Genomic DNA, 12,943 nt, shown 5'->3' on the forward strand with positions numbered 1-12,943 from the left:
AATTATTAGAGTGTCACCAATTACCTCGGAAGATTACTTGACTGTCACCCACATTCCACTGAGACTCAGAAAAGTAGCCTGCTATGACGCAAACATCAAACGGACTCGAAGGAACTTGAGCTGTAAACACCGCCCGGCGTGCAGTTTGGTGGCGGCTGTGAATACGAGGTTGCCTGCACTAACTACCTTATATGGATGGGTCTTCTTCACCCTGAGGGAGGGAAGTGCTTTTAATTTATTCCTGTATGAATGAACTGTTGTGAGTGTGTAACGAATAGCGGGCCAGGGAGGGAGGTCGGGGAATTGAGACCGGAGAGTTCCGCCCTATACTTGAGTTCACTGTGTGCCTATGGATTGGGGTGTCCCATTGAGTTTACAGCATCTGTGTGACGTGTTAAGCATGAAACTTACTGTGTGTAGATGACTTGTGCCTTACGGGTCTTTTTGTGTGTCTGTTCTCTCATTCGTCTCTCTACTGGTATCCGTGATCAAGAGTTTTATCTATTTGAAATAAAGTGTAAACCCTTTCTGATTCAACTAACTGGCAGTTGAGAGTTTTTGATCACCGTAGGGCTGTTCATGAGGTTTATTACAATATCCTAATCTGGGCCATAAATTTAACGTCAGTGGCGATTGGGAGGAACAGATCACAGAGCTGTGTCACGAGAACACCCAAAGACTTGGGCTGATTGATGCTGCCCCACTCCCATAATTGTGAAAATTGAATCCATCAGGCTGATCGCAGCGGCTAAAATCCAACACTTTTTCCCGAACGTACATTCCACAACGTACACGGTCAGAGGTGAACACCGAAACGGTGAAGCTGGTGAGGAAATGGCTTTGTCTTAATAGTCATACAACTCTGGACATTATCTTTATGCCGCGTAGAGACGGAGGTCTCGGCGCCCCACACATCGAATGGCTCTACACCGCTTCCAGAACAGGACATCTTCTAAAACGTGCTCAACAATAACGATACAACTGTTAGAGAACTATCACGCGAATCGCTGTTTTTACATCTACAGCGTCGCAAAATATCTGCTGCTTCCATTAACGAGTCGCAGTTTCTTGGATTTAAACTAAAGCAGAAAGAAAAGTTAGACATCAGAGCAGCCGGATTTGGAGTGCACTCCGACTGGCTAGATTTAAATGATCTCTGCAGCCTACAGGAATACAGCTGTTCTAGCTGGGACACGACGGAGAAGTAGTTGCTCTCAACGACAACATAATCACCGATCCACTGGTTTCCACCCTGGCGGTCCTCAATAAAGACAGTACACCTCACCAGCTACATATTAAACACGCAAGAGCTTCAATTCTTCATCTTAGACAGACCCAAAACGGACAGCACTGGACGGGTCTCAGACTACAAGGAAAACGTCTCTGGTTACTCACGTAACCGTAGTTCCCTGAGAGGAGGGAACGAGACATTACGTATGGGGAAATCCATTTTCCTCGAATCATGAAGTCTGATAGAATAACTCTTTTGCTTGCAAATAGCCAATGGCGGTCCCGCCATCACCTGATTGGCTGACACTGCTCAATATAGGTGACGGCGGGCGCCAAAAACCTCAGAATCTTAGCTGAACGAGAGTAAGGAGACTGAGAGTCCCTCCCACACGGCAGGTTACGTAATGTCTCGTTCCCTCCTCTCAGGGAACGGTTACGTGAGTAACCAGAGACGTTCCCTTATCGAGTCGGTCTCTCGACATTACGTATGGGGAACAATAAAACCCCCGCCGCGTGGGAGAAACCCCGCCCAGCTCTCAGGAACAGACACCGGACCTGGTTGAAACATCTATTGGCACAGAGCCAACTCGGCATCTGCACCAACGAAGGCCCCTCCCATCAAGCTAAGCACGCTGAACTGAATGGAGGGAGATTGCAGCAAGTGATTGGTGCTTAGGAAAATACTGCCGGCTATGAATGCGGACATAACAAAGGGCACAATATGTGACCTGATCCAGCAAAATGAGTCACAGTGACCCAAATTTAAAAATTGAGATTTTGGTATTAATGGAAAGAGGAGACCATAAGCTTTCAATTGATATCCTAGTCAAAGTCATACCTTGAATGGTTGTAAAGATATACATATTTGAATTATGGTCGTCTGCCCTCTTTTTCCAATTGAAAACCTGAGAAAATTGCTTTTAAAGTTTTTTGCCCGTTTTTTGTTGATATCTTTCAAAATCCATTACATTTAAAGGGATAAACTATTTATTTTACAGCTTAATTTGACCAAAGACATTAATATATAAATGCTATTAAACCAGGCTGAAGCTCAAATTATTTAAAAGTTTTAAAGTTTTTATTTGAATAAATAATTTAACAGTAGGCCTACCTTTTACAAAAATGTACTAAAATCAGAAAGATTGAACAGAGGTGCTACATTTTTGCTTGAGAGAGAGGGAGGGTGTGTGTGTGTGTGTGTGTGTGTGTGTGTGTGTGTGTGTGTGTGTGTGTGTGTGTGTGTGTGTGTGTGTGTGTGTGTGTGTGTGTGTGTGTGCGTGTGTGTGTGTGTGTGTGTGTGTGTGAGAGAAAGTGAGAGGCAGAGAGACAAGGAAACAGAGATCAAATAATGCTAGTCTATGCAATCATATCTTAGTGTAGGCTAGTTGACAATAACAGCGTAACAAATTCATAACGGAGATAGGCCTACCAACAGTTAAATATTGGGTTAATCAAACACATTGTAATGGATTCTCCTTGCAGATAAATAGCTACACTCATTCACATTTGTCAATCACGTTATGTCAATCACGCTTGCACACTACGAAACTTTCATCCGTTATATAAAAACAATCGTAAGTTTTTCGCATCCGTAGCAAGCAGTTTGAATGGTGTTTTGACAATTCGGAGCCACCGAATCAATACGAAAAAACGCGGACTCAGTGTGCAATGGCCAGGGGGCTTGATGACGCTTTGGCAACTTTGCTCGCTTTTGACAGCGACATTTCTCAAATTAATAATATTTAATCTTTCTGAGGAGATCTGCTAGCTTGTTTATTACACAGAGCGCTCGCTGCGAGTCTGACAGGAGGGTGGCTGGACCAATCGCGTGCCGGTCAGTCGAAACGGCTTCCAATCGACAAATGATCAGCATTTGTGTACATTTCTAAGCTTTTTGATTGGTTCTATACAACGTGTAACACCATTTAAAGAGCAGAGATAGTGACGTTTCAGGGGATACCCGGGATATGCTCAGAGGTGACGAGAGGAGTTGAGAAAAGCAATGTTCATTTCCAGCGAATTTAGTAAAACTTTGTACACTTTAATAGTAATTTAAATACCTTTACTCAATTATCTGGACTACGAAACTTTGGGAGATTATTTTTGAATGTGTGTTCTTTGAAATTAGCACAAAAAAAAAATCTATTATTTCATTGTTTTTCCACATAATCGGCCCATATCTTAAAATAGAACGTTGCGACTTCCGACTCATTTCGCCAGATCGGGTCACATATAGTGAACATAATAGCTATGCTAATAATAACTCGCACTGTCTGACGACTAGTCGAACCGTGGCTAGAGCGCGCGCCATCGGGGCAGTCTAGCCTAGTCCAACGACAGCTCAGCTTTCTCTCCCTGCACTGACAGACATGTGGTGCGAATGAAGGGATATTCAAGTTATAGAATCTCGCGAAGGTATTACGAGACGACCAACCTGCCGCGAAACAAATGTCTTGAATAGACATGCCTTTCGCCCACGCCCATGATGACGCCAAACTCCTAGTGGAGTGGGCGTGCACCCCTATAGGGAAACGGCTTCCCGTGAAGCATAAGCCAGCCAGTGCACAGCCTCCACTATCCAGTGAGATAGCCTCCGTTTCGACAGCGCGCCGCCTCTTAGCACCCGCGTAGCAGACGAAGAGCTGCTCTGAAGTTCGAAACTGGCTAGTTCTGTTCACATAAGCACGCAGGGCACGCATGGGGCACAAGCGTACTTCTGAGACTCTGAAACACTGACCTCATCCGGGCAAAATGCTGGAATTGCAACCACCTGGGCTCTGATGAATATACGCAGTAGATAATAGCCCCATAATAGCATAGCACCTCAGTAAACAACAAACACATAGCCGTAGCTACAACTGTGAGTAGACGAGTTAGCACAGAATAGCCAGTTGTACTGAAGGAAACGGGGCAACATAACAGCATAGCACATGTACATAACAGCATCGGTCGCTGTAGCGCATCCATGCATGTACATAACGCAGCATAAGTCGCCGTAGCGACAGAACTGCGTAGAGACAGAAACTGAGATGTACAGTTCGATCAGGATGGCTAGCTGCACGGAAACGGGGCAGCATTACAGCATAACACATGGTAAATTGCACATCCGTGTACGTACATACATTCAGAAACTGTGAGTATGCACAGTAGATTAAGATAGCTAGTTTTGCACTGAAAGAAACAGAGCAACAAAATAGCAACACGCGTCCTTATACGTACATAAGTGCAGTGTAGTCGCTGTAGCGACAAACTGAATATGCAGTTAGATAGGATAGCTGGTTGTTGCACTGAATGATAGAGGGCAACATAACAGCATAACACATCAGTGTGCACATTTTAAACATCTGTGTGTATAATGCAGCTCAAGTTACTGAAGCGACCGAAACTGCATGAATATGCGTACACAATGGTCCATTACATTGAAGGGCAGCATAACGGGCATAAAGGGCATAATATCTACACAGATGCAATGCAAGTCGCCGTAGCGACGACTGAGACTATGCACAAGCATAGTTACATTTTTGTGTACAAAAAACACAGCCTCAGAGGCATAGCGACATCGACTGTAAATACGTAGTTAATCGGAATAGCCGGCTGCACTGAGGATACAGGGCAACATATAACGGCATAAATTATAGACACATATCAATGTACATAACACAGCGTCTGTGGCATCGCGCAACAACTGTGACTACACAGTAAAAGAGTAGCCAGTTGCACTGAAGGATACAGGGCAATATATAGCGGCGTAATAGTTACACATATCAGTGCGTTGTGTGTACACAGCGTCAGTTGCATCGTACAACAATTGTGAATACGTATTGATCAGAATAGCCATTTGCACTGAATGACACAGGGCAAAATATGACGGCATAGATCATAACACATATCAGTGTGTAGTGTGCACAAACACAGCGTTAGTTGCATCGCACGACAACTATGAATACGCACTGCGTAGTAATCAGGATAGCCATTTGCACTGAATGACACGGCAATATATAATGGCATAAATCATTACACATAACAGTGCGGTGTGCACAAACACAGCGTCAGTTGCATCGCACGACAACTATGAATACGTAGTAATCAGAATAGCCATTTGCACTGAATGACACAGGGCAATATATAAGGCATAAATCTTAACACATATCAGTGTGTAGTTTGCACAAACACAGCGTTAGTTGCATCGCACGACAACTATGAATACGCACTGCGTAGTAATCAGGATAGCCATTTGCACTGAATGACACAGGGCACTATATAATGGCATAAAACATTACACATAACAGAGTGCGGTGTGTACGTAACACAGCGTCAGATGCATCGCGCACGAACTGTGAATACGTAGTAATCAGAATAGCCATTTGCACTGAATGACACAGGGCAATATATAAGGCATAAATCATTACACATATCAGTGTGCAGTGTGTACAGCGTCAGTTGCATCGCGCAACAACTGTGAATACGTACTGCGTAGTAACTAGAATAGCCATTGCACTGAAGGATACAGGGCAATATACAACAGCAAATTCATATAGTGTGCAGTGTGTACATAAACACAGTGTCAGTTGTATCGCACAACAACTGTGAATACGTACTGCGTAGTAACCAGAATAGCCATTGCACTGAAGGATACAGGGCAATATACAACGGCAAATTCATATAGTGTGCAGTGTGTATATAAACACAGTGTCAGTTGCATCGCGCAACAACTGTGAATACGTACTGCGTAGTAACCAGAATAGCCATTGCACTGAAGGACACAGGGCAATATATGGCATAAATCATTACACACAACAGTGTGTAGTGAGTACGTAACACAGCGTCAGTTGCATCGCACAACAACTGTGAATACGTACTGCGTAGTAACCAGAATAGCCATTGCACTGAAGGACACAGGGCAATATATGGCATAAATCATTACACACAACAGTGTGTAGTGAGTACGTAACACAGCGTCAGTTGCATCGCGCAACAACTGTGAATACTTACGGTGTAGTAATCAGAATAGCCATTGCACTGAAGGACACAGGGCAATATATAATGGCATAAATCCTTACACATAACAGTGTGTAGTGAGTACGTAACACAGCGTCAGTTGCATCGCACAACAACTGTGAACACGTACTTGCAGTAATCAGAATAGCCATTGCACTGAAGGACACAGGGCAATATATAATGGCATAAATCCTTACACATAACAGTGTGTAGTGAGTACGTAACACAGCGTCAGTTGCATCGCGCACCAACTTTGAACACGTACTTGCAGTAGTCAGAATAGCCATTGCACTGAAGGACACAGGGCAATATATAATGGCATAAATCCTTACACATAACAGTGTGGTGTGTACGTAACACAGCGTCAGTTGCATCGCGCAACAACTGTGAAGACGTACTTGCAGTAATCAGAATAGCCATTGCACTGAAGGACACAGGGCAATATATAATGGCATAAATCCTTACACATAACAGTGTGGTGTGTACGTAACACAGCGTCAGTTGCATCGCGCACCAACTGTGAACACGTACTTGCAGTAGTCAGAATAGCCATTGCACTGAAGGACACAGGGCAATATATAATGGCATAAATCCTTACACATAACAGTGTGGTGTGTACGTAACACAGCGTCAGTTGCATCGCGCAACAACTGTGAACACGTACTTGCAGTAATCAGAATAGCCATTGCACTGAAGGACACAGGGCAATATATAATGGCATAAATCCTTACACATAACAGTGTGGTGTGTACGTAACACAGCGTCAGTTGCATCGCGCAACAACTGTGAACACGTACTTGCAGTAATCAGAATAGCCATTGCACTGAAGGACACAGGGCAATATATAATGGCATAAATCCTTACACATAACAGTGTGGTGTGTACGTAACACAGCGTCAGTTGCATCGCGCAACAACTGTGAACACGTACTTGCAGTAATCAGAATCGCCATACAGGGCAATGAATGCTGCGGCGGGGGCTGGGCGCCAGCCACCGGGAAAGCATTGACTGCTATATGAAATGGTATAGCTCGTCCGCGGCATCATGCACGGGGACATAGATAGCCATCTCCTCGGGTTTCCCCGAGCTTCCGCTCTGCGATGCGTCACCCGTCTATGAGGCGGGTAATAATGTTGGGGAGAGAAGCTCTTTTGCTGAGACATGTAATGTACCTTGTTATTGAAACAGAACACAGTGGTTTCAGAAACAACACATTCTCGTCGAACTCTGGGCGGGAACACGCCCTCTTCGCACCGGTCCGACGAACACGTCCCGCGCTCTTTCCTCCCTGACAAGCACATCAGGAGCGCTGTTTTTTTTTTTTTTTTTTGCGTCTTCCTGAACTGCCTCTCGCTTCAGCTTTACGGCCCGCGCCGAGGCCACCTTTTCGACGGCAGCTCCTTGGGCGCTGTCCACTCCAGCACCATATCTGCCACCGCCTCAGTGAGAATGGCCATAAGCTCCGCATCCAAAGAGGCGAGGGCGCCTTCAGACGGAGACTCGGACCATTGGCGTCGTCATCGTCGTAACCGAACGAGATAATTCCCGTGCTTCCTCAAGAGGGCGGTAAATGGCCTCAAGAGTAACTCACGGGCTCTGCCACGTGAGGATGGCGTGGACCTTGGGCCGACGTCAGCGCCTCAACAGAACCCGCGAATGGAGATCTCTGCCGTCTCCCGGTCCGCGGCTCGAAGGCGGCAGACTGGGGAGAGGCAGGAGACACAAGGTCGTCGCTACGTGTAACGGCCAGCCTTGCACGAAGGATCTGATGGGAAGCTCCTCACAGGCGGGACATCCCGATCCCTCGAGTGCCGCCTCTGCGTGGTCCCGACCCAGGCACAGCACACAAGTTGTGTGCGTCCGGGGATTCAATGGGTCCACCACACGGGCGACAAAGAGACATAATATAATCCACCGGAACGCGAGAGGGGAATTAAAACTCCTTAAATGAAGTTTTATGTAACAAAGTTCGGGAGGAGCATGTTCAGGTAATCATCCAATCAGCACAAGAAGAAGCCAGTATAAATAAAGCCTTCCCTTACCTCCTGTCTCATGACTTCTTTCTCAGCATCTGACTCCGCCTCCGTGCAGGCATGTCCGAGTTAGAGCTCTTCCCCTCCGACGATGAATCTTTCATCTCGGAGTCATCTCATCCGCAAAGCGCAGATCCAGCAACTCTTCCTTCCCCAGCAGCCAACGTCAACATCGAGCCTCCATCTTCAACCAGGGGACGTCGGCCCTCCAGATCCTCTCCGCATACCCCAAGACGCCGTAGACTCCCCTCACCACCGCCAGCGAGGATCTCATCATCTTCATCATCGTCTTCCTCCGCGCCTTCCCACCTTCCAGCTCCCCCTAACATCCCCCCAATAGGGAAGTGGACGGTCAAGGGGCTAAGACAAGCCCTAATTAATTCTGATGCAAATTTCTCCCGCAGGATGAAAAAAGCAGAATTATTTAATTTATATGTCACCTTACAATCTTCTCACCCTTCTGTTTCAGCTCCAATTCCTTCAGCTCGAGCGAGCAAGGCTCGACGGGCCCCGATCGCAGCACTGGGCTCCGCCCCCACGCCACGACGTCTCAGACCTTTCGCTAGCCTGGGCCGCGCCCCGGAACCAGTCACGGTCGAGCGCCAATCTCCTCCAGGTCAACTCCTCTCCTCAGCCCCGCCCATCGTGGTACCTCACACTTTAGATCCTGGCAGTTCCACTTTCTTACACGATCCCCAATCGGGTTTCTTCCCTTCTACTTCTTTCAGTTTTCCTCCTTCCCAAGCGTCAGGTGCTCACCCTAACGTGAGGATGCCTCCGTTAGCCGGTCAATCGCCGGCGCATTTCTTTCCCCTCCCCTTTCCACACTATGCTCTCCCTATTCCTCCTCCTCCATCTAACCCGGGGGCCGATCTCCGCGTGAGGATGCCTCCGCAAACGGCCACAGCCCCGATTTCCCATCCCTTTAACCCTCTCCAAGCGCGTTCTCCTTTCTCGCTCTTTTCAGCCATTCCTCAACCAGTCCCTCAGAATGCAGTAGCTACTGAACCTCCTCCAGTGACGAACAACATCAGAGCTCAAATCTTAGCAGGTGCAGACGTTGATTTGGGTTCTCTCCTGTCCTTGTTTCCTCCGGCTGAGTCCAATCGCCAAGTAGACTGCGGCGACATTTCAGTCACTCTAAAAAATAACGCACAGGTTACATCACGTACATTGTCACTAGCCGAATTCTGTATAGCCTTCAGCCGCTATACAGAAGTCATATGCTCATCTTTTCCCCACAGACGGCGCGAGCTGAACGACTATCTGTCTATTATAGCTGAGCTCGCGTTGTCTTACGGGGGTAGTCACTTTTATACGTACCACAAGCTGTTTTCCGCAAAATGCGCCGTCCGCGTTTCCCAGTGGAATCAGTGTCCCTATTGGGGAGCGTTGGACACCGATCTCCATAACCGAGTCTTCCTCGGGTGCAAAAATATCTCCTGCGCAATCTGCAGATCCATAATCCATGCCACCACGGCATGCCCCCAGATCAATCCATCGATCCCTCCCTGCCCAGAGCAGAATGCCATAAAATCCACAAGTTACGTTCCGCGCCACGCAAGAGAAGATTTTTCAATCAGAGCACCATACTCGGCACCCGATAGACAAGTTTGTAGGAATTTCAACGAAGGGAGATGCCCAAGACAACGCTGTCGTTTTCTCCACGTCTGCGATTTCTGCGGCGGCGCACACGCCCGCGTGATATGCCCAGTTAAAAAATCTGTCAATAAAAATGCAAAAACTATCTCTCGACTCCTGTGAATGTTTTCCGTCTAGCCGAAGAATTATCACACCACCCTGATGTCAACTTCACAAATTATCTATTGACAGGTCTCAATCAAGGCTTTAAACCCGGCGTAGAAAGCCATCCCACGCAAAATGTTATCTGCGCTAACCTTCAGTCCGCCTTAGCAGAGCCTGGAGTAGTAAATAAGCTAATTAAAAAAGAAATCGAATCCGGTTTCATGATGGGTCCTTTCGAGGCTCCCCCGTTCGACAAATTTCGCATCAGCCCCATAGGCGTGGCCACCAGGAAATTCTCTGGGAAAAAGCGGTTGATAATCGACCTTTCAGCCCCCCATAATTCTCCATATCCGAGTATCAATAGCCTCATCCCTCTCGAAGAGTATTCTCTCAATTACCACGATATCGAACAAGCCATAACCATGATTAAAATAGCTGGTCGAGGTGCATGGCTAGCAAAAGTAGATATCTCCTCTGCTTTTAAAATAATGCCAATCCACCCCGATTCATGGCACCTGTTCGGTGTAAATTGGCAGAAAAAGTATTATTTCGCCGTGCGCCTAACTTTCGGCTGCAAAAGCAGCCCAAAAATCTTTGACACTCTCTCCGAAGCCATATGTTGGATCCTTTCTAATAATTACGCAATTCCTCATCTTCTCCATCTGCTCGACGATTTCCTAATAATTTCACCCCACGACACCGTCCCCGAAGCTCACCTCCTCATAGTGAAAAAAGTTTTCGCCGAACTAGGGATTCCGTTAGCTCACGAGAAAACATCGGGTCCAACTACGTCCATCGAGTTTTTAGGCATCAATCTAGACTCAGCAAAATTCCAAGCCTCACTGCCTAAGGAAAAAAAAAATCGATCGCATTATTTTAATCGCATCCAATTTTACTGACAGCACAGATTGTGCAAAACGCGAACTTCTCTCGCTGCTGGGCCACCTAAATTATGCGATGCGCATTATTCCACAGGGCCGACCCTTTATCGCGCATCTCCTAGCCCTCTCTTCATCCGTTCATGCGCTGGAAGATCGGATCATCCTCTCCGACGAGTCAAAAAACGAGCTTAAGTTATGGATTAATTTCCTTAATCAGTGGAATGGCTTAACTTTTTTCTATGATGACTTTATCTCTCTCCCCCTCGATATCAAACTGTTCACAGACGCAGCTCCCTCGATCGGCTTCGGCGGCTATTACCAAGGACGCTGGTTTGCGTCCTCCTGGCCCCCCCAGCTCCTAGACACACCCCAGTCTTCAGCCTCCTCTGCCCTTTTCGAGCTCTACCCGATAGTCGTCGCAGCTTCCCTATGGGGAAAAGAATGGTCATCCAAAAGTATCCAAATCCATTGCGACAACGAATCAATCGTGTACTGTATCAACAAAGGTCGTTCTCGCTCACCTGCGCTTATGCCACTCCTTAGACGCCTCATTTGGACCTCCGCATGCGACCAGTTCTTAATAACTGCAATCCACGTCCCAGGGGCTCAAAATCAAATCGCTGACTCTCTCTCCCGTTTCTCGTTTCAGAAGTTCAGGATGCTGGCACCAGAAGCAGACCCCACTCCAACTCCAGTACCTCCTTATTCTCAGCTGATCTTCCCATAGATCATCCGCTAAAATCCCTCCTGGACACGTCCATCGAATCCATCCTCCAAGCCGTTTCTCCCAGAACCCTGCAAACTTATTACACTGCATGGAAATCGTTCAAATCATTCCATCTCTCTCACAACCTGTCGTTTCCCGAATTTTCGCTTCTAACAGTTACTTCATTCATATCCCATCTTCACAGTTTTAAGGGTCTCCAAGCCGGATCCATTAAAAGCTATCTAAGCGGCATTCAATTTTTCCATAAATTAATCCACGGTAAACCTACACCTGCAATAAATAACTCCCAAACGTCCCTTCTAATTAAGGGAATCCAAAGATCCCGCCCCACGCGCCCAGATACCAGACAGCCAATCACAATCGATATACTCACCAGATGCATCTCATCACTCCGTCTTGGATACCACTCCATCAATACCGCATATACGTTAGAGGCCATGTTCATCCTAGCATTCTTCGGTTTCCTCCGCTGTTCCGAACTGACCATAACTTCCTTATTCGACCCAAATATCCATCCCGCAATTTCAGACCTTCAGATCGTAGATAACGAAACCATATCATTTTTCATTAAACAAAGCAAAACGGACAGAGACAAAAGAGGCCACTTCGTCTATATTTTCAATCTTCAAACTCCCATCCGACCGTACCATGCGCTTTTTAATTACCTGCAGTACAAACTTTCCTCGTCTAAATCCCCACTCGACCCTCTTTTTACTAACGACTCCAATCATCCAGCTACGAGATTCTGGTTCCAAAAACATCTAAAAGCAATCCTTACCAAATCCGGCGTCTCAGCAGAGCATTTCTCTAGCCACTCATTCCGCATCGGAGCAGCCACCACAGCTGCTCAAAAAGGTCTCTCCCAACAACAAATCAAAACCCTCGGTCGCTGGTCATCGGATGCCTTAAAAACCTATATTAGGTCTAGCCGTTTTTTCATCAAAAATGCTCACCAAGCCCTAACTAATTAATTAAATTACCACCTGCTGCTCCCCATTTCAGTTACATCCGTTTACACCTTCCGATTACATCTGGGCTCGCCGCTTGCACACTCGCTCAATATTCATAAGGTACGTTTTTCAATCACATGCAGACTCCCCCGTTCGCACGCAGCGATGACTCACCCGTTCGAAGGCCGGGTTCCGTCCCCCTTCCAAAACGCTGGTTGAAACCTCCCGTTCGAATTGCAGTGAGAGTCTGCCCGTCTTAGTCGTCGCCGGACGTCCGCGCTCGTGTCGCCAGGAGGGCTCCCCATTCGTCGGGACGTGAGGAGTCTTTCCCGTGACCCAGCCCCCCCTTCGAAGCGCCGGTCGAGCCCTCCCGACCGA

The sequence above is a fragment of the Rhinichthys klamathensis genome, unplaced genomic scaffold (genome assembly GCF_029890125.1).
Source record: "Rhinichthys klamathensis goyatoka isolate OS25496 unplaced genomic scaffold, OSU_Roscu_1.1 h1tg000505l_1, whole genome shotgun sequence".
NCBI classification, from domain to species: Eukaryota; Metazoa; Chordata; class Actinopteri; order Cypriniformes; family Leuciscidae; genus Rhinichthys; species Rhinichthys klamathensis.